This window comes from Charadrius vociferus, unplaced genomic scaffold (genome assembly GCF_000708025.1).
Source record: "Charadrius vociferus isolate BGI_N301 unplaced genomic scaffold, ASM70802v2 scaffold109, whole genome shotgun sequence".
Taxonomy (NCBI): Eukaryota; Metazoa; Chordata; class Aves; order Charadriiformes; family Charadriidae; genus Charadrius; species Charadrius vociferus.
The window spans coordinates 819,562-847,168 of NW_009650060.1; the positions used below are offsets into that span (position 1 = coordinate 819,562).

A 27,607-nucleotide genomic window follows, 5' to 3' on the forward strand; every position below is an offset into this window, starting at 1 on the left:
CCGGCGGCCGGTGCGCCGGTGCGGAGCGGCGCGGAGCGGTGCGGAACACCGCTGTCCGGCCGGCCGAGAGCCCTGCCCTGCCATGCCTCAGCTGATGAGCTGCCTCTCTCCTTCTTCTTGTTGGTTTGTTGTTGTTGGGGTGGTTCCCCCCTCCATTGCCTTCCTTCTCCCCTCTCCAAAAAAAAAAAAAAAAAGACATAAAATGCCCTTGGAAGGAGGGGAAAGGGGGGGAAAGTTGGACCTAATTTACTCCAAACTTTCAGTAAACAGCTCTCTTTGATTCATCTCGCTTCCAGTTGTAAAGAAAAGGGAGAAAGTTCAATGCTTTCAGGGCGTCTGATCCGAGGCAGAACACAGACCAAACAAGCAGACACGATTATACTTGCTCAGAGCCTTCCCCCCCTCCACCGGCAAAAAAAAAAAAAAAAAAAAAAAAAAAAAAAAAAAAAACACCCCCCCACCCCTTCGGGGATGTTGGGGAAGGGGGAAAAACCTCCTTCACTTCCCACTTGAAAAAAAGGGAGGGGGGGGGGTAGGAAAAAAAAAAACAAAAAAAAAGCAAGCCTGCCTGCTGCCTTTAGTGAGTGCGAAGTGAAGCTTGTCTTCCCTGCCTGAAGAAGTTTGGAGGTAGCTAGACTGAGGTTCGGGTGTGAGGAGAAAAGCTGCTTTTTGTGCAATTCAGGTGGCACAAGGCAGAGCGGGCATCTGGGAGGGCTCCTGTTCCCGGGGACCTCTGCAGGGGTTGGAATCCGTTGCGAGGAGATTACTCGGAGAGTTTGGTTGCTGTCTGGGTAGGGAGACAAATGTACCACCTCCAGAAAAGCACCTGGAGATAGGTATTAAAAATTCATGCAATAAATGCGAGTGACCAGGGCGTGATGATTCCCAAGCTACGTTTTCTCGGTGCGGATTCACGTCCAGGCTGAGCTGTGACATGAAGCAGAGGAGGTTGTTTTCTGTGTCAAGGCTGATCTATTTGTTTTATTCCGAGTTTCGAGAAAACCAGCGAATTTGGAGATTAGTGCCTGATTTACTGTTTGCCATTTGTGACCGTTCGGGACTTAACTGGCTTTTGCTTATTGCACATGTTTCACAAGGAAACTTTTGGGGGAATTTCTAATTGCTGTAAGAAAAAATGCATTTGTTGCCTGGAAAAGCCATATTTGAAAAGGAGGGGAAAAAAAATAAGGAAACCATTACAAGTTAATTATCGATAATTATACGTAGCCAACTGCCCAAGGTAGGGAAAATATGTGGAAGACTGAGATGCGAGCTCTGAGGACAGGCTGGTAATATTCCCCAAGAAAAATGTGTGTCTCCCTTTAGAGTGGGAAGAAGGGTGTTGATTCTTTTACAGCAGCCCCACATTCATTCCAAGAAATAGGAAATTCTTCGCCTCACAACAGTTTTTGGCATCTGCATTATCCCAGTGCTTTTAAGGTGCATTTTCTCTTCTGTGAAAGAGAACTCTTTGTCCTTTTTTTCTCCAAGACCATGGCTTCCCAAGGTAGACACTATTTTGTGCCTGTCACATAGAAAGGGAGTGCAGGTTTGCAGTGCTCACAGACAATTGATTGTCTGCCCTAATGTGTTTCATTTACATGTTTATAACGTCAATAGTGCTGGGGTGTCCACTGTACCATTCATTCCAGCATTCCCACAAGGGTGCAATTGTCTGAATGGCCAAGTCAGACACCTTTTTGATTGCTCTTTAGTTGTCTTTTTAGAGGATAGAGAAAAAGGAGAGAAATCTGTGATGCAGAAACACTAGTTGAAAATATTTCAGAATTAAACGTCACCATTAAAGCAGATGTGAGCATTAGACAAACAATATATTTTAACTAAGGTTCTGAAGGTGGAAACAAATTCAGAATAGTGGGGATGGTAACTGCACACGACAGCCAGTCCTGTCCCTTATTTTTTTTAGGCTTTTTTAAAATGATTTCTCGTTTTCATTTTCATTTCAGCCCCTGTAAACGCAGCCACCTCCTAACTCTTTGTATGCTTAACTGCAATTTGCGATTTTTCCTTACATATTTACACATCTCTCTTTATGCCAACAGCGTCAGCTAACCAGTTGGAAACTCTATTGAGAGAATATTTAGGCTGTGAGAAGTATAAACTTTAAAAAAAGAAATAAAAGTAAGATCCAAATATTTCTTCATCAAGCCTTTTTAATGAAAGGAATGACAATGCCTAGACTTTTTCTTGAAGCAGTTTAACTTAAATAGCTGTGTACCAACTTCTTACGCCTGAGGTTACCATCCCCTTGCGCTGCGAGCTTTCAGCAAAGTGTTTCTAGGAGTTTCCAAGTCAATAAAAGATTACTTTTTTAAGGTGTGCTGTGCTGTTTTGATACGCCACACTGTCCTTTATCATTGAAGTTGCTGCTGAGGGAGGCAAGAAACGATTGCTCGTGTTTCGTATCCGAATAAATAAGCCACGCAGCTTACTGAAACTCCTATCTAGAGATACATGTATACGTGCACATACACCTATCCGTGCGTATATCGTATATATATAGATGTGGTACGTATAGGTACACCTAAAAATAACGGTTCACATTCCAGACGAGAGATCATTTCCCTCTAAAAGCGGTGCTGATCCCAAGAGCTACAATTAATACAAGTTGACCTGTTCCGTCCGTGATCCATAAGGGAAAAGAGCACCAAGTCCTGTAGCTTCTGCTCGGGAGGTAGAGCGAGGGAAAACTTTTTGGGTTTGGTCTTTTTTTTGGTTGGTGGTTGGTTTTTTTTTTTTTTTTTTTTTTTGTTCCCCTCTCTATATAATTTTTGTTGTAAATTTTAAAAATGCCTGTTTGTGGAGAGATTTTTTTTTCTTTTTTTTTTCTTTTTTTTTTTTTTTTTGTGCCTAACAGGGAAGACACACACAGTAGATGCACCGTTAGCTGAACCCCTGACACGGCGGTCTTTTGAATGCCTTAGGTATGATTTCACTTTCGCTCACATCAATGCTGACCTGAATGCCTTTCATATCTGATCCGCTGTGTCTCTCCCAGTAAACATCCCCTGAGGGGAGAACAAAGAAAGGAGCTCTTCTTCTTCTTAATCACAATTCAGCCCATTCACCGCCGGCAGGCTACATTTGCATTCTGCAACAGAAAGCCAAGATGAAAAGAAAAAAAAAAGAGAGTGAGAAGAAGGGGGGGAAAAAAAAAAAAAAAAAAAAAAGCAGAAGGGTGGAGGCTGAGTAAAATAACTTAGGTGTTTGTAGCTGTTTGTTGGGCTTCCCCTAGTTACAAGCCTTATATAGATCCTGCTCTACCCAGCCTTGGCTCTTCTGACAGGCAGATAGTGTTACAAGATGGCATGCCTGTACTATTCATGGCCACTCGCTCTAACACTTGAGGTAGAAAGTGTCAGAGAGGGATCAAATTCTACTCTGAGAAGTCTGTTATAGTTAGGGTCAGGTGTGTGTACTCTCAGCTCTTGACTGCTGCCTATTATTTTGTTTTAATTACTATTATTGTTTACTCACCATGACCTTGGGGAGCGGGGGTGGCTGGGGGTGAGGCAGGCTTGGCCACCACCGGCGAGCAGATTAGCGGGGAAAAATCACCCTTTCCCCTATTTAAATATATATATTTTATATATATATATTTATTTATTTATTATCATTTTTTGGAGTTTTGTGGAAGGGTCGGGCTGGGTGGTTTGGCGGCTGGCAGGGTTTGGGAGCGGTGGCGATGCTGCAGGCCTGGGGACCTCGAGGGTGGTGGGGGTGTCCCCGCTTTGGTGACCGGCCCCGGCCGGCCCCGAACCCAACGGGGAAAAGCAACAACTCAGCAAATCCTCAGCGGCACCAGAAAACGCTCATGGAGGAGAAGGAAGGAGACATTTGTGGAAGTTTCTCTAGCTGGGTTCCCTCGTGGGGCTTCGTAGTCACCTTCATGTAGATTTTCCGGCTGTCCCCCCCTCCCTGTGTGTGTCCCCCCCACCCCAGATTCGTCTGTTTGTTCATCAGAAGCTCTTCTGTGCTTTTAATCAGACTTTTCTTCTTTTTTTTTTTTTTTTTTTTTTTTTTTTAAATGGTGAGGTTTTTGGTTGCAGCCACTTTATTCTCACCAAGAGAAGGTTTATTTATAACTGGATCCTGCTTACTGAGAAGTATTTAAGCCCTTTCAGGCAGAGCTGTCAAAATTTCCTGTGTTGTTTGCCTCTATTTGCAACACGTAAAAAGTAATATGCGGTTGCTGGTGTTGGAATAACCGGGGTAGTGCCTAAATCTCAAGTGATAAGTTTTCAACTACACTATCTCCTGCCGACCAAAGTGTCTTTTTTATTTTTTTTTTAATTATTATTATTACTTCCACCCTCCCCCCAAAACCACTTTTAAGATCCTAACAGGTTTCTCCCCCCCCCCGTCAGCAACTAGATTAAACGTGCCAAAGCAACTTTGAGAGGGAAGAACAGTTTGAACAATGAGGAGCGGGAGGGATGTCTTATTTTCCTGTAGCCGCTATGGCAGATTTCACTCATAAGGAGCACGCTAACCGAGATGTTACCAGTTGAACAGAAGCATGTGACACAGATTCCTGATTTTTTCCCAGAAGATTTGCAGAATTTACAAAAAGAGATTATCTCTACACCTTCCACCCTCCTAACCACCCCCATGACCCAAGCAATGGAGGATTTAGGCAGATTTACTTCAGTAAACACCTTTGGACACTTGGGGAAAAGTAGGAGTCTGTTTGCAAAAGCAGGCTTTTGTTAAGTGAGGTGCTGGATAATGCTTTACCAAGCAGCTGTGATATTAACCTACCCAGTAATGCTGGAAAGAGCATTAACTCCTTGTGCGCTCCGGGGCCCTGTGTTGGCCCTGCAGGTACTGGACCTGATGGGGGAGGTGGTCTTGATGGGGGGGGTGGTGGTGTGTGACACAGGCGAGGAGGTGGCACTGCTGAAACCACAGCGGCCACTCAACCTGACACATCTTTTACTTGGTGGCAGTTGAATCTTTCGGGGTCAATCCATCAGATACAGGGCCGGGAAAGGCTATGAGGCATCTCCATGAAAGCCTCCTCCGTCAGTTAGGGGTTATCTATATGTGTGTGCATACACACACACATATATAAACACTCTGTATCTACCCCCACGTATATAACACATCCCCAAACCTCTCTAGGAAAGCTCGCAAGCGTTGCTTAGAGGGGAAGGTCAATTTAGGATTGGCGCTCGAGCAGCAGCATAGCTGAGAAGTTACGCTGGCAAACCTGTACGAGTGGCTTCCCGTTAACTCCGGGCTCCTGGGGTTTGAAGGACAGCCGTCAGCTTTCTGGGGGCTTCACGTTCCCAAAAGTGAACTTTTTCGGGTGAGAAAGCTGCTTCCTGCTCTTTCCTGAGCCATTAGAAGAAGGAGTTAAGAAGTTAGTTATTTTGCTGGGCACAAGAATAACTTTACAGGTGTTTCTTTTTTTTTTTTTATCTCGAGTAAGTTTGCTTCATTTGGGGATTTTTTGTTGTCGAGGGTTCTCTCTTTTTTTTTTTTTTTTTTTATCTCGAGTAAGTTTGCTTCATTTGGGGATTTTTTGTTGTCGAGGGTTCTCTCTTTTTTTTTTTTTTTTTTTATCTCGAGTAAGTTTGCTTCATTTGGGGATTTTTTGTTGTCGAGGGTTCTCTCTTTTTTTTTTTTTTTTTTTATCTCGAGTAAGTTTGCTTCATTTGGGGATTTTTTGTTGTCGAGGGTTCTCTCTTTTTTTTTTTTTTTTTTTATCTCGAGTAAGTTTGCTTCATTTGGGGATTTTTTGTTGTCGAGGGTTCTCTCTTTTTTTTTTTTTTTTTTTAAGGTGTAGTTGTCAATGTTAGACCAGCCACAAATGTGTGAGAAAGCAAAGGGTATGAGACATGACAGAATTAAAGGTGTTTGCTATGTTGTTACCCGTGTGTCAAGCTGCAAGCTCCCTTTGTCACAGCCTCCCAGTGATTTGATAGTGTGGATCCACTTCCCTTCCAAGTGATACAGCAGTTTCTAACTGGGGGGTGGGGGGGTGGGGGGTTAATGCGTTGCGGTCGTTGCTATTGCCTTTGCCCTCCCCGAATACATTTAAACACCTCAACGTCGCGCACACCCCATTACTCCCACCTTACACAAGGGTGCTGTGCGCTCAAGCACCAGGACAGCAGCCATAGCATTACAGTATCTGGCATGGAGCGTCGTTTGGCAGGAATGTCATCTGCCAAATCATCCCATAATTACGTTTTATGTTATTTGTATGAATGACCAAGCATGCAGTATTCCTTTTGAAATCAAAGGAAGGCTTAAAATGCGTTTTTGAATACTTTCAGACCATGGTCAGGTCACAGTTTGGGAGTTGAATTAAACTGATCTCATTTGTGATCTAATTGAGGTTGGCAACAACCTTAGCAGTAGCAATAACACACAAATACAAATCAAAGAGCAGAATTCAGCAAATCAGATCTTTTGCTCGAATTCTGCCCGGGAGTTACTCGCCGACTGCCAACAGAGAAGTTAAACTTTGTCCCGCTTCTCAGCGGCAGCGCAAGCCTTGCATATTTTTCGGGTCCTTGACGGGAAAGTTGGGTGGGAGAGATGGGGACACAAAGGGGAGAAGGGAACCGGTGCCTCCTCGGCTGGGGAGGGAGGACAGGAGAGAGGCACAGCGACTCGTCACGTAGGTTTTTTTGTTTTTGGTTTTTTTTTGGAGATCCCAGTGGCAGAAAGCGTAGGAGGCGGAACGGGGGAATATGGTTAGGAAGGGCTGGAAAGAGGAATAGGTGGCTGCAAACAGGAACGGTTATTCCAAGCGGAAAGTCGAGGCAGCTCCCTATCTTTACATCTATCGCTGCGGATTCCAGGAATGTAATTACCAGAGTGGTTGCGAATTGTTGACAAATTTCCCCGGGTCTGTCGGGAGTTGGTGTTGGGAGCGGCGCCAAATAATTGAAAGGCCCTTCTCCATTCAGATTCCTGCAGACTTGGAGTTCGATGCTTTATTCCTGTCTCAAAAGTTGATAACAGCAGATGCAAGCAAAGTTTTTACTGCCTCTTCTAATCTGAATGCAGCTGTCCTGGATGTCACAGATAACTCAGGGAAGGAAGACTAAATGTCACAGTCAGGCTCTGGCAGGTGAAAACTCTTCTCTTCACCTTTAAGTTAATCCTGACCTGAGGACTGTGTGCTCAAAAATACCACAATCGTTGCCTTAAAGTCAGTCTTATGGAGTGTAAATAAATACCTGGTGTTGCGCTGAGCAGTATTTGCATTGCCTTGCTTAGCAAATGCCAGGCAAGTTAATTAAACCGTTGTGTGATAAGTTGAGGGCGAAAAATGCATAATGCGCAAAGCCTTTTTAATGCTCATTTGCTAGGAAAGGCAGTGGAGAAAAATGCAAAGCTGAGTAGAGGAAATCGGTGGGTTTTTTGTGGGTTTGTTTTTTTTTTTTCCTGTAAAATAAACACAGAACAAAGAGTCTATCTGCTAACATGCAGCATGCAGTGTTGGGGAGAAGGACAAACCAACAACAGCGAATGAGCTGGATTGGAAACAGCCGAGGAACAAGAATAAACATCCCCAAAAATGCCAAAGAGAAGAATACTAATTACTGCATGCAGAGGAATACGTGGCAGAAGGGTCATTTTTGCTTAGGGTACCCCCCTTTCACCCCCTCCCTCCTCTGGGCCATTATTTTCTTTGACTAAAACCTGTTTACTCGCCTCTTTGTTTTTTGACGTTCAACGAGTTTCCATCTCCTATTCCTGCGGATCTCTAAGAAATAGATAAACCATTATATTTCCCCCTTCCCCCCCACCTCGTATTTTAAAGCAGCGATCCTGACAGCAGTACTATTATTGCACTTTATGTTTTAGTGGATGTTTGCTGTTGCTAGTTACAGCAACACTTATCATAAGACAGCAAGAAAAGAGTAGTCCCTGGTAATTAAAGTAATGAAATATTCATTTACTCTACCTTTTCAGTAGTCTCACAAATTAGGCTGCTACATTTAATGCCTGCACTGCCTCTGTTTTTATTATAATGGCAGCTTTCGCATCTGCAATTAGGACTAATTCTGACAGTTACAATTTCTGAGGGATGGTAAACAGTGAACGAGATGTGCAGCAGTGGTATTACACGTGAAAAGCCCTTGTCTCTTTAACCTTGTTGTTTTTTTTTCTCGCAGAGGTTACCTTTTCCCGATGGTGCAAAATCGACTTGACATAACTGTTCATCAGTTTCAGGGTTTTCCCTGGAGGTATTTGCATCAAATCAGCCCAGTCAAGCTTCAAGTTGAAATTGGCAGGCCAGAAACTGACAGGGTAGGGACTGGGAAAGAGACAGCTAAAGTGCAGGCAGCGAGCTGACAGCAGCGGTGGGCAGGCAGGGGGAGAGGGCTCAACACCCGGGGGCTACCTCTCCCCATCTCCCCCCCCCCAAACCCCTTCAGGTCACCCCCGCATCCTCCCGGTTCCCCTTCATCCCCATCCTATAGGGGTGGAGGGTTGAGAGCCCGCCCCGGTACCGGGAGGAAGGCGATTTTGGGGGTGGGATGTAAAAAAAAAAAATATATATATATATCTATATAAAAGGAGGGGAAAAAGGTGTTGTAAAACAAAGACAGAAGTTGGCGTCGCTAACAAGCTGCTTTTACTGCGTGGTTTGTTGTTTTGTTGTTTTTTTTTTTGTGGAGGAGCGTCGCGTTTTGGCGCTACGACTGTTAAGAGAAGTGCCGGAGAAGGTTGTTAATACCAATGAAAACATTTTGATCAGCTCAAAAAAAAAACCAACCCGCCAACCAAACCCCAAACCCTTCAACCAACCCAGAGAGACGTTCATCTGCAAAGATAATTACATTAGAATCAAAACAAACATTTCCTTGAATATGTTTTTTTCATTTATCCTCTGTCACGGGATGGAGGGGGGGAGACGGACTCTGAGAAGAATGACGTGAAAATTAATTTTTAAGAGATTATTGGCCAAATCGGGTTGGTTCCCTGTGACTCTCCCCCGCCCCGCCAGAATTTTACTTTTTTTGGAAAACAATCCCCAATCTCACGTAGCGTGGAAAGGAGCAGCACCGCAAGGAACAGGCACCACCCTCAGGCCCGTTCCTCCCTTAGAGGTGAAAAAGAGCAAAACCGTGTTGCTCCCCCGGGGAAAAGAGCTGTGTGTGTATATGTGTATATATTTCCCCCCCCTAAATATATATATGTAGTCTTTACCAGATGATTAAAAATCCCTCTCGCTTTCCCTGCCAGACTTGGGCTAAAGTAAGCCTTGCTTTCAAACAGTTTTTCAGCTGTGTGTGTGACAGGCATTGGCTGATCTGCTGATGCCCATTCGACAGGCACTGTTGAGCTAAAGTGGTGTGACGGCACAGTTTTGTTAAGCTGTGAACAAAGGGCTGGAGATGCCTCGCTGGCATCATCCATGTGCATATTGGCCTTGTCACAGTTTTGCTTGATTTAATGCTCTGTTTATTCCTAGATATTAGAACTTAAATTCCAAACAATATGTTTTTCATATACGGCGCACAAACTTTATTTTCAAAGCTTTTGCTCCCAAGAACTACAGATCCGTTTGCCTGTCCAATATCCGTGCAGCAAACATTTAAAACGTAGCTCCCAGAAAAAGAGGTGGCCGGTAGCCTCTTGACTGTTATCCAGTTAAAAAAATGGGATTTCAGTTTTTTGGGTTTTTTTTTAAAAAAAAAAGGTCTTAGAAGGGTAAAAGATTTATTTCTTCTTTGATCATTTGTTGAGAGTTGTTATTTATTTCAACAGTGGATTTTCTTATAAGCTCCTCAGGAGAGGTTACCCTGTGTGCAGGATGGACTTTTCAAGTGCCATATCACGCCGGCGGTGTTGCTGTGATAAAAGCAGCGCGTCGCAAATACCTGTAAGCAGAGTCGGAGGACTGTTGGCAGGCAGAAATAAAGCAAGCTGGGTTATGGCAGGTCAGTGGAAGGGAGCGGGAAACTGGATTAAGATTTAAAATATATATCTCTGTGAGTTCATTAGGTGGCCACAACTTTGCATCTCAGTGGTCCGTCGAGAGAAAACATGAGCATACAGAGCTATATTTAGATTCTGATTCTTTTAGAGGTGCCATAAGCTTTATCCGTAGAAAGTTGGGGTTTTTTTGGGAAGGGGGTTCTTCTGCCCTTCTTTGTCGCCCTTTTAAACTCTCTTCAGGTTTGCTGGGAGTGTTTGCTAAGAGATTAGTTAGCCAGCTTCCATGGCGGAGGTAGCCCTGGGAAGCAGCTCGTTGCCAGGAGGAATGCTCGGTAGGTCAGGACGCGAAGATATAAGGAGCTGCCCAACTGAGGCTGGGGATCAGGTATTTTCCCTCTTTGTTTCCTATCGGAGACAAAGTGCTTATGGAAAGGTTCGTGGTGAAACATCAAATCCCAGCAGGAGCACAGATGTTCCCGCTTTTACAGGCTTCCCGATGAACATTTCGGCTTCAACAAGTTTATGAAAGAAAAGATTTATTTATTTTTTTTCCTCGGTAGATGCAGCTTCTTAGTTTGATTGTGTAAAGATTGTATCGCTCCAGCCACTTGCAGTTATTTGGTCCAAGGCACGGTGCTTTACTTGAGGGCTATAAGTAGGGATGGGAGAGAAGGAAGGAGGGGGAGGAGGGAGCGTTCGGCAAAATGAAAGTATTCCTTCTCCAAACAGTGCAGTCTAGAGCCTAAATCTGAAATTGAATCTGCTGGGCAAAACCTGCGCGATTTTTCTACCTGCCCTTAGTCTGCTTCCTTTCAACTATGACAGTTTTACTAACTGAAATGAATGGGTTTGCTTTCTCCGGTACCTTTTCTCAGTGTGCGTTTACATCAAGTACTTCAAACAGAGAGCTGGGTGATATATGTAGGGGGACAGCTTGCACGGAATAAGCTTTAATGGTTAATTTTTGTATAGCTTTATAAATGAAAGGGACTTAAACCTACTAGCAGTATAGATCACAAGACCTTATGTGGTCTATTCTTCTCTAGATGCACAAGAGATTTACGTGCCTAAGTCCCATAAGAGTTAATGGGAGTTACGCATGTAAATCTCTTCCACTGTGAGATAATAGACCCTTTTATGTATGGATAGCTGGATTCTTACAAAAATCACCTACTGAACAGTAGACTTTATGTCCTTCCCTCTTGACAAATATTTATAAAGCGAGCAGGCCAGCAGATGAGACCAGGAACCCCCCCAGATGTCTCCAAACCGCAGTGACCCCCCGTGCCCCCGCAGTGGGTGGCAGCACAGGAGCGGCCCCGGGTCTGCCTCGTCCCTTCGGTTCGGTGTCCCGGTTTTGGTCCGCCGCGGGTGGCATCGCAGGTCTGGTGGCGACAGGGTTCGCGCACGGGCTGACATGGTGTCTCACCTCTTGGCAAGTCCTAGTTGGTGGAGACCTCTCGTTCCACGGGTTGCGGAGGATATTGGGAGGGGGAGAGCTGCCACCTCTCTTCTGGGGGGCTGCGGGCAGCACAGGTAACTTCTGGGGTGCACTTCTCCCCTTGTCCCTGCTCCCCATCCCACCTCCACTGGGCCATTTATAGCCCTGGGGGTAGCAGACCCCCAGCAGGACCGTCCCGGGCCGCTGGAAGAGCACGGTGGTGGTGGCACCACCTCCCACAGCCCAGGTGCTGCTAGTGCTGCACATCTGCTCCCTTCCCGCTCCGGCGCCACCTCCCTCCCTGGGAAAGCCAAGAGGCTTTGCCTCTGATGGGAACGGTCTCCGCCGGGAGATATACATATCTATATAACTTGGATGATCTGTATCTGCCAGCCATAAGTCAGATCGAGATCTTGTCCCCCTGTAACGTGTCGCTGGAGATAGCCGGTGCCACGGCACATGCGTGTCGGTAACAATCCCCTGGGTTTTGTGAACCGTGGCTCTTTTTTGCCATCATCGTTTCTTTCCATCACTCGCCTGCTCCTTCCCCATAGCCATCTGAGGGAGTTGGGCAAGCGGCAGAGTTGCCTGCCCTCAGGTCCCAGGCCTGGCAAAGCACAATCCCCCCCTACCCTCCCCCAAAAAAACCCCAAACCCAAACCCCAAACTTACGCCGTGAGACTATCAGATTAAATCCCAAGGTTTCTACCGGCGGCAGGATGGGAAAAGCCCATTGTTTGTTGATTATCGTATCATCAGCCCCGGCTGATACTCGGATGCTCAAGGAAAACACACTTCGGTTACAGTTGATTTTCAGATTCCAAAATGGTGCTGCAAAGTCTGTGCATGCCTAATTATATTTTATGCTAGGCTGTGCAATACAAAATGTATGCTGCAGCAATCAGTGAGTTAACAGTATCAATCAATTTGTAAACAGATGAAGTCACTCATTCCCAAACTGGTTTTCCAAAAACAATTACTAAATTACAATAGAAAAAAATTGTACAGTTACTGTATTTGTGTGCTGTGTTACAATCAACATACCAGGGAAACAAAACAATTTAATGCAGAAAAATCATCATTCATCTACATTATAATTGCTTCTTTTTCACATCTACAGGGCGGTTAATTAAAATTGTGATTAAATGCGGTCGCGCTGCCTAAGATGTCTTGCCCAAAACAGGTGGTACAGAATTTAAAAGTAAAAAAAATGTAATTAGCATTGGAAATTGAGAAATTGCCTGTAAGAATCAGTGTTAATTTCAGTCAGTGATGAGGTAATTTATAAATGAATGCAGTGGAGGCTGTGCAAATGCACAATTGCCTTCCTGCCCATTCTTAGCATTCTCAGCATGCAGGTGAAAATGTTTTCAAAATATTGAGGTAATTTGAAAATCAATCCGTGCATTCCGTATCTTTTTTTTTCCCTCCCCGTTCGCAGCAAACGCTGAGCAAATGCCGCCAGAGATGGCACAGTGCATCAGTTTTGCACTTTTTTTGGGGGGGAGCGTTATTACGTCTGTCGTGGCATCAGCCAGAGTTTAACTAAACAAAATGTTGAGCTGAGTTGCTTTACAAAGGCCAAAAATGTCGATTGAAGTCCCCGGTAATCCCGACCGTCTTCAGCTATGGTATGTGTTTAAACGATACGGTATCAAAAAAAAGTAACAGCAACCTGCAGCGAGTTGAAATAGTGCAGCACAGACACCGGGAAAGAAAAGAGATGCTAATATGGCACGGAAGTCATCATGATTTCTTGTTTAAAATTAGTACAGCATACTCAGAGAGTCTCGGTAGTACCGATGCTTTCCGTAAAAACTCTCTTTTTAAACGTGCGTTTCAAATTTCATCCCACAACCATAAAAGAATTGTTAACTAGGTTATGCATACAGAGATTTTCCCTCAGATGAACTTTGTTTATCGGGATTTTTGGTGCTTTCTCGAAACTTTCAGCGAGCAAATGAGAAATGCTAATTCCTAACAACAACAACAAAAAAAATAAAATACGACCTGCAGATACAACAAGCTGGAGGCAAACCTGACAACAAACAGATATTAAAGATTTAAAATCTTCTTGACAGTCACAAAAAAAATAATAAAAAAAAATAATCCAAGGCACACATTGCTGGAACTGACATTTCCATGATTTGAACAGTCCTCGTCCCCCTGTTTGACTCCAGAGAGAGCTCCGGCTTAGTTATCCTCGTGCATATTTAAAAATAACTCGGGCTTTCGGTACAGCCGACCGCTGGGCTGGAATATGTGAAAGCAGTTGGAATTTTTGAACAGGGACGTACAGGTGTTGGTATCAGGTTGCTGGAAAACACAGGGGTGATGGCTTTTGAACATAACGTGCTTTAATTAAAGCAAGCTGGTCTTCCTGCAGAAAGGCTGATTTAGCCATGTAATTTAACTATTGAAACCCTTTCTATTAATTTTTCCTTGACATATAATAATGAAGTTTTCTTCCTGCTTTTTGCAATTCTGATATGGCAAAAGGTAGATCTATTCTCTCCCTCTCTATTTAGGAGTTCTTAATACTGTATTGTTCCTTTGTACTGATTAAAACCATCCACGGTACAATTTCTACATTTTTATCCTTTTCAGCCCTAGGAGGTGAAGCAGAACTCTGTTTGCTTCGAAGGGCAGTGAGTAGAGGTGATGTGGTGGTTTTTTTGTTGTTGCTGACCCTTGGTTTGGTTGTTTTTTTTTTTTTGTGTTGGGGGGTGTTTTTTTTTTTTTTTTTTTTGCCTTTTGATAAGCCCTGTGCACTTCAGAGGCGATTTCGATGCTATTTAATTTGCTCGTACAAAAACCCCTGCGAAGGGATTAGGCCCAGGAAGGGACAAGGGCAAGGCCGCGCCGTGCCGCTCCGCGCTGGACCGCTGTGACGCTGCCTGGCGCAGGATGCGGGTTGGTACCGCGGTGGGATGCTATCCCAGCCCCGGCTCTGCTGGTACAGAGCTGGGGAAGGTGAGTGCAGCATCAAGTGCTATGTGTGCTCTCCGGCGAGTCAATTAACCTCGCCGTGCTCATTTTCCCTGTCTGTGAGACGGGGAAATACTGCCGAACTCATTCACAGGGCTTTTGCGGAGCTTAATATCTCTAAAGCGCTCTGCCATTCCCTGGGACTGCAGAAGAGCAAGAAGCATTCGTTGTTTCGTCAGAGGGCAAGCGGGTGCCAAGGAATTGGGCTGAGAAAATCATGAATGTATGTTTCTAATAATCAAATTCTGGGAGTTTATTATACAACGGATTATTCTAATTTAGAAGACAATATTGCTTTTAACTCCCCCTCCCTCCCCTCTCCCCCCCCTCCAGTTTTCTGCCACTGAATATAAAGAAGCTAAGGGTAATCACTGAAGCAATGATGATTATTGACTGAAAGGTATTTTAAAATGTGAGCTCCGTTATGTGGAGCTTGGCAAGCAGCTGCACCGATGTATTTGAACTCCTCCTTTCGGTGTCGGGGCTGTAAGAATATATCGAAATATTAGCAAGCCGGCATAGGTGCAAATCCCAACCCGGCTGCAGTCGATGGGGGCACACGGGTGACTTCAGTGGGACACGGACCAGAAAAGTCAGGTTTGATGCCTGTGGCTGGTTTTCGTGGAAAGCTGTAGGATCAAACTCGTTTGGAAATTCAGCCTCATCAAACCGAACCCAAGTTTGGGCTTTTCCTTTTCTCACGTGAACTGAAAGGAAGCAGGAGATCAGGTCCTGCTCCGCTGCCACACATCCGTCCTCTCCCCCAGTTACATCTTCGGAGCTTTCTGGGCCCGTTTCCCATGAGGAAAGACCAAATGCCACGAGGAACATGAGCAGGATTTGGCCCCGAACAGGCAGCGCTTACTACTTCATAAACTGAGCCATGGCCATTGTGGTGGTGGGGAAATGCGGTGAAGGAAAAGTAGCTTCGCGGATTCCTAAAATAGAAAGTAAACATAAATATTTCTACTTTGCATGTCAGATTTCAATCACCTCTCAGAACAACTGAGCTTCTTGATTTAATTAATTATGTTGAGGTTTTGTTTTTTTTTGGAAGGGGCGATATGTGTGTGTGTGTGTCTTCGGAAAGAGCCAAATGAAAATATCCTCTTTGTTTCCCCATTGTAACTACCGGAGCTCTCCTCGAGTTTTAACTCTTCCGCCACCCCAACACCCTCGCAGCCTTCGTTTTTCTACGCTCTTCTTATCGCTGCCGTCCCATGGCAAGCCCCGGAGCCTGGAACATTTTGTAACGACTATGTGACAAATTGTCGGGCTTTTATTCACGTCGGACATCTTTTGCCAGGATTGCTTGTTGTTTTTTCTGTTTGGCTGTGTCATGGGACCAAAGGTGGCTGCTTTTGTGCAGCATGTCAAATCTGGTTAACATGCAGCCATTTATCTTTAAAACCCCACTCCTGCACAATGGCAGGGGTGGACTGGGCCACTCGTATGGGCTCCAGGCGTCAAATATATATATTTATTTTCAGTGCCGTCTTCTCTCTATGTGTGGGTGCACCTCGGGCTGCGGCACTGCGGTGAACAGGTCATGCAGCAGACAAGATGTTTCATAATTTTGGGAACCTTTTAGAGACAAATTGTACAGTGCAAGCGTAGTGTAACTGAACTGCTGGTTGCCCAGTGAAGTGTAGAAAATCAGATACAGCACAGCCTGAAAGAATGAAACGAGGATTCATATCTATGTACATACATGGTACTTTATAAAGAATGCATACACAGAGAAAAACACATTTCTTCTCTTTTTCTCTGCTTATAGTGGAGGATTGTGCGTGGTGCGTGTGTGGATAAAAGTGTTTATGTGCATGGTGTATATTCATACAAATAATATGCCACGGGATATGGGAATAGTTGTATGTGTGATGCATTTATATGCGTAAGTGGTAGGTTTGCAGGTTAATGCCTTCTTGACTCTCTGTGTGTGCGCGTGTAAAGGATGGAAAGGTGCTCAGCACGATGAAAAGATGAATCATTCTAGAAATAACATTAAAAAGCCCCAAACTTCCGCAGCAAAGTTTGCAGCTTTGGCTGCTTTTCCTATATTTAATGCAGTGACCTTTCTGATGAAAACGATTTCCTTACAGATACAGCGATAATTATCAAATAAAGAAGCCGGTAAAGAAATGGGAAAGTTTGATCCAACAGCCAAATGAGGGCTGGCTGCAAAGTCTTGGTGCCTTTTTGCAGTGGAAGCATTTGAGAGAGCGGGACTCAATGTTTTTTTAATGATTTGCTGTGTTGTGTAATAATTATACATGTAGTGCAGTGAGGTTACTTGGAGGAACACCGCTCTATGTATGTGTTTTTGGTTTGGGTTTTTTTTTTTTTTTTTGAGTAAAGGGCCCAGGAGATTGCCTTTCACTTTGAAAACAATCCCTAATATCAGGAAAATGCTCTGTTTGTTTATGCGTACATAATGCAAGTTTGTCCGCCTGGGAACTGCAGCAAATGGGAGAAGTATGCATGGATTTCACAGGTAACAGGATTACGTGGGCACATAATTGATCCATTTGGAGAAAAAAATGACAGTGCTCTAAAGATGCCTAGGCTTTGGAGATGGCGTTTATGAAACAGGCATTTGTAAATTCAAAGGAATCAATATGTCAATTTTATTACATCTCAGGACCAGCTGGGCATTAAAGGAACAGTAGCCTTTTTAAAATTGCAGCTGCGTAGTCTTGCATTGTGTACCTTTCTTAAAAGGCTTTGAATTTTAGAAAATGTACTTTTAGCAGCACTTTGCACCTTTTCAGTGACTGGTTTGCACAGACAAAAGAAGACACAAAACCTTACATTGTGTCAGTTTTCCCCTTAAGCCGCGGTTGGTAAAAAACTGCCGGGCTTCAATTATACCGTGCAAAAATCTTACTAATAACTGTATACATGGAAGGAGACTAATGCCTGATCGTATCCCAAATGTTGAAAAAAATATTTGAGATTCTGAACCGGGGACTCAACACATCTTGCAGAGGCAGCATCATAACGTGAGATACCTGAAAGGGTGCATTAAAGACCTCAAGTGAAACGTGGTCTGAATCATCGTAGAACAGTATCTTCTCTTTCCTTCTCACTGGAATTTAAACCCCCAGATGATTAAATTTAGTGCAAAGCTTCAGTTTTTTTCCAAAGAACAGCAGTTTTCAGCTGTCCAGATTTTGAAATGCAACTTTTCATACACCTTTGTGACGTTCAGCATGATGTTGAGTGGAATTTGGGTTGCAGTGGCAGTTGCTGCCCGTAGGCTTTCAAGGCCACCCCGAACAGGTTCTAGATCCCAAAGATGCATTCTCAAGGAATTAATAATGGCCACTGAAGTTTTTCCTTTGGAGGGAAGAAGGTTAGCCAAGGAGCAGCTGGGGCTTTCCAGAATATGTTGTACACTCCTCTACCTGAAAGGCATTTGTTTGAGGGGCTGTGTTAGTAAAAGCCATGCTTGTCTCCAGCCTTTAGTAGATATCCTGTTGTCTTCTCTGCTTGCCGGTGATGTTGCTGGGGACCTGATGGCTACAGCCTACTCTGCAACTCCAAATTTATAATTAACATTGCCAAAGCAATCACTGATTTTGGGTACCTAACTCTACAGGTTCAACATATTTGAAAATGCACTTAAAAATGGTCAAGTCTTTGAGTCCCAAGAAGGAGGCACCTAGGACCAATGGCCACTGCTCCTTGAGACTCCTCTGCCTTCTCAGGTCCCCCAGCTTTACCATGATCCTCTCTGATCTTCTATAATGTTCCTCCATCTCCTTTTGCACAGTTTCTTTTTCTTTGAGCTCATACTTTTCAGACCAGCCTGGCTACAGACAAGGTCTCTGTACGGTGCCCCAACCTGCCCAGTAATTCTATTTTTTCTCACCTGAGGATCTCTACTTTCTATAAGGTACGGTTACAGTGTTTCCCAGTGGTCTGATAACATTTAACCATGCAAATATGCCTTGAATGATGTGGGATCACACCATAAATGGGCTTATTATATTAGTAAGCAGTGTATAAAACAGGTTTTCTCTCTCTATATATATATCTATGTATATTCTACTATAGCTCTATCTCCGCTAAACACAGTTATGAAGTGAATAGGAAAGAATAAAACGTCCAGTTTTCCCCGAAAGAGTATGGAAGAGCAGATAGAAACAATACAAGCTAGTTAAGTAGTGGTCATAGACTTAGCATGAATTAAAACTTTGTTACGCAATGAAAGGCTTTCAAAGCCTTTTTTAAAATATTCATGTGCTAAGGAAGATATGGAGAAAGAGGTTCAGATTGTTTTCATAGAAATTTGTGGCATCATAGGAAATAAAGATGACCTTCTGCCAAGCAGTGATGCTCAGAACTGATGCGAATATACATAAATGAAATCGAGAGAAACTATATAAACTCAATAGATTAAAGCTTACAAAACTTTGTAGGTAAGACTTCCTTTCAGCATAGCTTTGCCTGAGTGCTTAGGTGTGAAAGGTGTGATGTACACACCCTGTTTGTCTCAGCATCCTCCACTGGTGATGAGATGCCGAGACAAGCCTTAGCTCTAACTAGTCTGAATGAACATTTTCCAAGCCCCACGTCAACCTCCACTCAAAAGCTGTCATCCCTTTCTGTGCTTGCTAGAGGAGGGTAAATGGAGTTAAGAAGAGTTGACTTGGCCGAGGCCTCCCAGAGAGTTAGCTGGAACTAAAACCCTAGAACTAATAAAACCAGAGGTCGTATTCTGATCCTGGTTACCTCCGCGCAGTCCCAGAGCCACTCTGCGGGCAGCCTTTCTATTTTGTCAGTTCTTTCAATCTAATTCTAGAAGTAAAACAACGCTTGCCCATGACAAGGTGGAAAAATGTCAAAACGAAACCCTGTCATCGACCTGATTGATGGTTCTTCCACTGAGATCATAACAGCTTCTTCAGAGACTTTTACAATCTCTGTAGAAGTGCAGGAGGCACTGCCAATATCCGCAGATCATTGGCATGATAGACCGTAACGGCTTCTTCAGAGCCGTTCCGGTCTATCGTGTCAATGCGTACTTAGGGAGTCCTCAATGCATGGATCATTGACACGGTACTACATAACGGCTCCTTAGAAGCCATTACTGGGTATCAAGTCAATGCATACTTAGGGAGCCCTTAATGCACGGACCCACGCAAGTTGACTTGCTCTGAATACTAACAATCCTGTGGAAGAGTAGTTACTGCGTATGGCATTGAGGGAGATTATTAATACCCGCCTGCAAGAGCTCGACTCATGCACCGTGCTCCCGACACCTTTACGGGAGAGATACGGCCGCTCCCCAGTCGGAGCGCTGCCCGCGAGAGTCTGAAATCCATTGAACTTTCCCTGCTCCGCTAACATCGTTTTATTTCATAAAATATGTAATAAAAAAAAAACCAAACCAAACCACCACATTCTCAGTTTGAGATGGGAAAGCCAAGAGGCAGCCCAGGACGAAACATTTAGAGGTGGAACATAAAGCCTTGAGAGCAAGTGGTTGCAACGCAATCATTGGCCAACCCTTGCATGTGGAGCCATAGTCCGGTGTGGTTTAGCCCTCTCAATCACTTTGCTGTAGTTATCAACAATCCCTGCAAGATGCTTAGCATCAAGATTGAGGTAACGACCCTCTCGAAGGAGAACTGCTTTGTTAAATATCCCATCATCCAGCGAGGAGTTCGCCTGGATTTGTTGACCTGGTCCCTGGGGACCATCAGCTGAGACTTCCCAAATAGTCGCCGCACCTCTGCTTGGACCTGCAAAGGCGCAGCCCCTCCGTTTGGCTTCCCCCAGACAAGATATCCCTGTACCGAGTTAAAAATGCTTCTAGTTTGCTGTTGTTGATATTTTTCTTTTGTGTTCTGCTTACTGACTGACATCTGCTATCATGCTAAGCAGGTGTTCCTGTGTAAACGAACGTGCCCTGTTTGTGTTTCGCCATCCTCGCTACTGCGCACCCAAATGAGCAGCATGATTAAGAATCCTGTAAATTTTTGAAAGGAAACGGATGGCTGCCCTACTAGAACATAATTACACCGTTCCAACATCCGCAGCTCACTGCTGCAGCCGAGTTGGAGAACAGCAGAAATTAATAATATATAATAGCATCATTCTCGTAATTTATAAATGAAATAAAGTAGAGAGGAGATTCTGCTGATATGCATTTTCTTCTTAATTCTAAAAGACAAAGTATAGATTAGAATTTTACTGGGGTGAAACCTGGCCAGCAATATCACACTAGTTGCAAGTGCAGGGCCTGATTCATGAGAGGGGTTTTGCTTAGGGAAAAGAGCTAATATCTTTTATTGGACTAGGGGAAAAAAATGAGTATACAAAGCCCTCTAAAGGCAGCCCCTGATGAAGGGAGGCGAGGAAACCTCCACAGATCATGTACCTCGTTTTTAGCTTAATTCATTCGTAGGTATTGCAGGAAGACTTTGCTGCATGCTGCCATTTTTTTTCCCTGCCTGAAATAATACACTATCACAGGTCACTCCCTCAGAGAGGAGAGAGGACTAATCAGTTAAAGATGTTGTCTAATCTCCTATTTTTGTTGAAAAACAGCAGTGTTTTGAAGAACAATATTTTGAGCTCCAGAGATGTGCCAAAAAGGAGCTGTACTACAAACCACCGCTCAAGTCAAGCCTTGGAGTTGGTGCTCTAGTTGCGCCTCTCAACAAACATGATACAACTTTCTGAAGACAAAGATTGTTTTTTGTTTTTTTTTTAAAGACTAAGCGGTACGACTTTTAGGTCTTTTTTTTTTTCTTTTTTTTTTTTCATGTATAAGAACAGTCAAGTTAGTTAAAGGCTTTTTATTTTTCTTCTGGAGCTACCCAGATACACTCGTCTGGGTGATGGCCCAGCTGATTTATGCCTTTACTGGGATAAACTCAAATGGGAGAGTTACCAAAAAAACACAATAGTGTTTACTTACAGGTTAATTAGGGACATTTTTATAATTTTTGACACTGTGAAACTCTGAAGAATGATAACCACTTTGAGGGAAAAGGTCAGCACAGATTCCCTGAGTTTAACCCAGTGAACACAAACATACGCAGTGAGCCCGGAGAACTGCTTCCCTTTGAAACTAATGGATACATTTGAGTCTCGTTCTTCTGAAGGGCCCCCTTAATAATTTGTTTCTGAGAAAATATGTGCATAAACAGATTTATTTCATTAACAGGTATTTATTTAAGTGGGCTGCACTGTATTTAAATCTCTGAATAGTTTCCATTACTTCTTCAGCTCACTTACTTCAAGTTGACTAATTTTAATAAGGCTGAGGTGCCTAGGGTCTTATTGAGTGTTCAGTTTGATCAATATGGCTAAATTAAAATAGTGCAAAATATAAGCAAATGTACTCTAACAACTCAGTGAAAAATGTGGAGCGCACCAAACATTGATTAGTGTTCCACAGACATTAATTTGTTGCTTTAAGTACACTAATACTGCTCAGATACTGCATCTACCTCCAGCACACCACAGTCCATGGTACCTGTGGACCGTATTCTGCCCAGCTAACTCTTGCGCAATCCCGTTGGCTATCGTGGCATCGCCCCCATCTCAAGACATAATTTGGCTCTGCATCACATAGAACTAGGTCTGCACACCCCATGGTCCCACAGGCAGCCCTCCTTGGTCCGGATTTGGCCCGTTCCAGGAGGAGCAGCATTCCCGTACCACTGGCAGAGCCAGCCTGCATCACACCTAAGGGAAGTCGAAGGAGGACAGTTACAATTATTTGCACGAGTGGACACTATTTTTATAATCATATTCATTATGAATTTGGGGCTATACATCAATTCTATACGTGTATTTTTAAGACAGGCACAGACTCTTAGGGAAGTGGTTATACGTACGAGAAGATACTTGGTTTTGCCCTCCTGTAACACCACAATATTATTGTCATAAAAGATTAATGTCAACCCCCACCTGGTATTAAATTGCTTTCAGTAGCCCTTGCGTTCATGTCTGTCTGCACAAGACAAAAACACTTTTAAAGTAACTACATGCATCTTCAACTCGAATTACTGCTATTACTGGGCTACATTTTATTTTTCGAGTGCCTTAGTTGTTCTGGTAGGAATTTTTTTCCCATGGATGTGATGTTCTGAATAAGAATATGGCATCAGGAACTTAATTTTAGGGCAGCGAAACAGCACACTTTAGAAAATAGGGTCTTATCATAGTCTCGTTGATAGATGTTGCGCATGTTAATTATATGATATTTTTTTCATACTCCAACGAAAAGCTGTATTTTCCACATACTAAAAATACTTTGCTTTCCTTTCTTTCTCTTTCATCTTTCCCTTCCTTTTCTTGGTTAGCAAAAGCATGAGATTACCATACTTCGACATCCAACGCTTGCACAGACAGTTTTTAATGGTTTCTAAAAATACAACAATAACTCCTTAGCAATCATACTTTTATATCATTTTAAATGGTTTCTGATATATTTCTTGGGTTTTCAGTAGTTTTTCCCTCTACCTGTAGTGTGATCTTTCTGCTTATCTTTAATCTCCTTGGTAAGTGATATTTGCTGTAACAGTTCTTCCTTTCCATGATACCATCTTTTCCTACGTGGCCAAAAAATAATAATTTCACATAAGCAGAAGCTCATTTCGTTAAAGGTAAATCAGCAGTGTGTGTATAAGTAAGAAAGAAAGAAAAAAAAAAAGAGAAATAAACAGGAGGGATTAATGTCTTAAGAAAAAAGCAACTTGAAAGGAAATCCAGTCACATTTAGGAGAAGTAAATTCTGTGAAGATGAAGTCAAATATGAAAAGCATTTCTCTAGTTTAAACTGACCAAATAGAGTTATAAACAGCAGAAACATTTGAAGTTCCCCTTTTTTAAATTAAAGCTGGAGCTTTAACTTCTTAACCTTCAACACGACGAGTAGAGCACACTGTGCAAAAACAATTTGTAAGTCTTCTTAACAAACATCTCAAGTGAGGAGGGCCAGCGCAAGTTCAGAAGAATTGACTTTTCATCTGTAGCTATGCCAAAAAAAATGCTCATTTTTTTTTTTTTTCGTTGTTGTTGTTTAGCTCTGGTGTATGACAATCTTGATTTTTTCCAGCGTTTTACATGTTTAGAGTTTTTAATATCAAAGCTATCGCTCTCTGTAAACAAGTGTAAGTTTACCGAGGCAGCTTCACTTACACTCTTCCCTTGTAATCAGATGTGAAAATTACACCCTCCCTTTTGGCTACATGATAATTACACATTTCAACATACAAAGGATTGTCTCTGTTTCAGTCTCTGGAATGAAACAGCGAAGGCACTTGGGAAAATATATTATTATATTAAAGATCAGTGCCATAGCTGTTTTTAGTAAAAGTGAAGTTTGTAATCACAACTGTGATCAAGATACTTTGAGATTTACATATACACTTATATATGTGTGTGCGAGAGAGAGAGCGCAGTTAAAAATAAAATGAAACTAAGGTACCTCAGCACGGAGGGTGAAACTTAGCCCGTGCGCCAAGGGCCAGCAAACAGCCTACTCCCTACTTAAATCTCACCAAAGCCCTGTTTTGTGGGTGAATTTTACCCTGAAAGCATTATTTATGGGAAGTTAACAAAGTTTCTCCAGCTCTGTCTTGTTTTTCTCCTTTTTTCTTTCTCCTGGCTATTCTATTTTACTTACCTAGAAACTTAGCCTGAGTTTCTCATGCATCTATCGATTTCCTTGCAAATGCTGGGTGCAGAAAGAATTCAGAATTAAGCATTGCTCGGAAAGAGCTGTGGGAAAAAAATTACATATGCAGCAAAACATGTTAGAGTTGTGTTTTGACAGTTTCATGACCAAGCCAAAAAATATACATTTTTTTTTGTACCTGGCGCAGTTTCACAAAAATGTCCCTTCAGGGAATAGTCATTTTTTGTCAGAATCAACTGTTTATTTACTTAAAAATTGAAAAGTTTTGCCTTACATTAGAGGCAGAGTTGCTGGAGGTTAAAGTTCAACATCAGCTCGTTGCATTGCCTTCACCGTGAAAGCATGGTTTGTGTCACGAGAGAGGGATAAAAGCATTAGCATGGACACAGGACAAAATAAAAATGCCATGCATTTTAAAACCAGAGCAGGCGAGATACGTCAAGTCTCTCATTATGCTTTTTCAGCCGTGCCCTGGCTTGCTCGCAAGCGACGGGTGACCACCTTGGACCTGCCACCGCTGTGGTTGAATATGGCAGCCATGGTTTGGGCTGGAAGCAGTGGGTTTATCAGCCAAGTGAAAGCCTGGTAGGGTTTTGATGGTGGCAATGGTGTTCAGACCCTTGCTGTTTCCCATGGAGATGTTCATGGCAGGCAGGGATTTGAGTGTCCTTCCTCATCCGTGCCAAAAGGGATGTGGGTGGCTTCCCAGCACTGCACCCCATAGGGCGCACACCATGGGAAGAAGTAGCCCGAGGCTGACCTGGTCGTGTCGTACTCTGAGATTGCTGCCTTTAGTGTTTCTGCATCAAAACTCTGTCTAAATGCCCTGCAAAGGTGCAGGGCGTGAGGCTGGGGGAGTCTGGGAGCCCTCCGCGTGGTCCCTCCTGCCTGCCCTGCCTGCAGGTACCGGCGTACTCCCTGCTTTGCTCATATCAATTCAGGACATATACAGGCATGGGGTATAACCCCAGATCATAAGCAAATCCTAAGATCACACCAATATGAGAAGATTTAATGACTTTTAAGTGAAAGGAATTGTACCAGTAAAGAAGAATTAGGTCTTCCACCTTGAAACTAAGTTTTTTTCCCAGGGTAAAACTTGGTCTTCTCAGCAGAGAGCTGATTTTTTTTATTCATTCTTACCTTGATCTGTATATATACACAAACGATTAATATTTTTTGCCTATAATCAGTTTGTAAGATTGCAGAGTTAATGGAAATACAGCGTGTTGGATGCTCTTTTGCATATATGTTTACCTTGATCGCAGCTCCAAACTGTTGGGACAGGCAGGCTGACATTTCACACTGGCTACCGGCCATGTTCAGTGAATAATCGTGAAACAAATTTTTCGCTAGGATTTTTAACATAACTATTTATTTGGGGAAGTGATTTGCATCAGGGAAAAAAAAAAAAAAACAACCCTCAAATGTAAATACAGATTTCCCCAGGAGATTAAAAATAGTCCAAAACTAATAGCCTGATCTAATTCACATAATGATCATCGCGCAATATATTTAGTGGGCTTAATTCTGCCCTCGTGGAGTGTCTCTGAAGTCAGATATACCTGTCTGAAGTTGAGTTTACCCTTCATATCTATGTTACACCAGGGGAGTAGCTTTTGTCTCTATGGTGAATAATATTTTGCAAATTAGACCTCTTTTGGGGAAAAAAAAAAAAAAAAAAAAAGCAATATATAAGGTGGGGAGGGAACTTCTCCTGACTCACACTCACGGGGTGGAGGTCACAGCCGGAGCTGCTCTGGTAGGAAAGAATCAAGCGCCGTACCAAAAAAATAACGTGAAATCTGTGACTCAAACTGATGAAAAGGGGTCTAATCGGAGATAAGGATGGCTCTTCGGCCCTACTGAGTGCTCTCATTAGTGTGGCAGTTAAAGGTATTCCTCCATCCCTGTTAACTCTACATTTGTCCCCTTGTATTTATTATCTGTTCTTTCATTTCTGCCTGTCTCAGGCTGTGTGTTTCCCCAGACTGACAAGTCAATACCGCAGCTAATTCGGGGCTGACCTCCATGGGGTTATCAATGGCCTAAAACGGTCAGGACTGAGCCCAAAGCGGTGCTGCCAGTGGGTTGCAGCACCTTTGGGGAGGTGGGATGAGGTCCCCGGCTCCTCCCTTGGTTCCTTGGCACCGCGGGAAAAGTTCTGTCCCGACTTTTGCCGCCGAGCTCAGAGGTGGGCTCTGCCCAGTCTCCGCAGCTTTTTAAACCAAGCAGAGACTACTGGGAGCCCGGCTAACGCGCATACTGATGTACCCTGTAGCTTCTGAGATGATGAAAGTGCATATTGCTTATTTCCACAACAACGAGCTAGGAAACATTTACAGCGACCCCACGCCGCTACCTGGGGAATTTCTCCCCAGGTGATGGAACGAAGCGACATCTGATTCACTCCCCTAATGCAAATTAAAAAATAAACCCCCCAAAACCCCCTCAATAAACCAAAGTTGTTTGTCAGGGCAGCAATGCTTCTTCCACCAGAACGCAGATATGATATAGCTTTAATTTGTATTCATCTTGTCCACTGGGGCTGGAAGATGGAGGAGCTATTATGAAACCTTCTTTTTTTTCTTTTTTTTTTTTTGAATTTGCTTTATTCACTGTTTACTATGCCGGGCTGACATGATATGATTTGTGCGTTGCGGGGTCACAACAAGCTACTTGCAGGACAATTTGCTGAATCAAGAGGGTGATTGTGTCTGGTGCCAGTCAGTCGCAATTAGGGCCAGGATCAGGGAGGCCCAGAGCTTGTGTATCGTCTTGGGCAAACCTCATAGAAATCAGCTCACCTGAAACTAATTGTCACAACAGAGACCTTATGCAAATGAGCCCTAGGGTTAGCGTGGGAAAAGAAAAACTGTCGCAAAGATAGGTGACCTGCTGAGCAGGGGGTCTGTTGCTGGGGAAATCTTTGTTCAACGAGTTAAAAAAATGTTCGCATTGTTCCAAATCCAAGAAAAACGTAGCAGATCCTCTCCCTAAGAAAGCGTGGCGAGCACACTCATCTGAAAGTCCAATAAAGTGGCAGCCAGCTTTCGAGCCGGTAATAAATTGGAAGTCTTTATTCTTTATAAGGGCTGCAGCAGGAAAATGATTTTCCTTTGCAAAGGGGCCTTTAAAGTTTAGCTGCTCGCAGTTAGCCGGCGCTCAAAACTTCGCCGTCGAAGCTTTCGCCTGCCTAACCTGTTGGATCCCAGCAGATTTTCCAACCTGAGCTTTTAGCAGCTGGAAAAAAAAAAAAAAACACCTCCCTCTGCCTCCTGGAGCTGCTTTTCAGAGGGTCTGGCTCTCGTACGGCGGCCAGCCGTTGGGTTTGGAGGGCAGGAAGAAACGAGGAGCAGATCCCTGGAGTTTCTCCTGTAGAAATCTCCGGGGATCTCCGAAGCTCTCCAACTTTGAACGTCTCCTTTCTCGTCGCCTTCCCGGGCAGCACCCGCCAGCGAGATGGGCAGGTTTGAGCGTTGGAAACATAATCGTGAATTAAGCACATTTAACGACAGGCTCATTGACGTCTGCATGCGAAAACGGCTGTTCCTGACATGCTTTCCCTCTCCCTTTTTCTCCTCTGC

At 43.6% G+C, this 27,607-nt stretch overlaps 1 protein-coding gene and 1 long non-coding RNA gene across 3 annotated transcripts in view; one reads left to right on the forward strand and one right to left on the reverse strand.

Moving 5' to 3' along the window:
* LOC104292337 overlaps positions 1 to 12,018 on the reverse strand; it is a 13,982-nt gene extending 1,964 nt beyond the window's left edge. The window contains exons 1-2 of the long non-coding RNA XR_717921.1: positions 12,004 to 12,018; positions 2,240 to 2,252 (exon numbers count right to left, since the gene is read on the reverse strand). This is a non-coding gene — a long non-coding RNA (uncharacterized LOC104292337). The remainder of the gene's footprint in view (positions 1 to 2,239; positions 2,253 to 12,003) is intronic.
* ZEB2 (zinc finger E-box binding homeobox 2) overlaps positions 1 to 27,607 on the forward strand; it is a 114,212-nt gene that overhangs the window by 3,424 nt on the left and 83,181 nt on the right. The window lies entirely within an intron of this gene.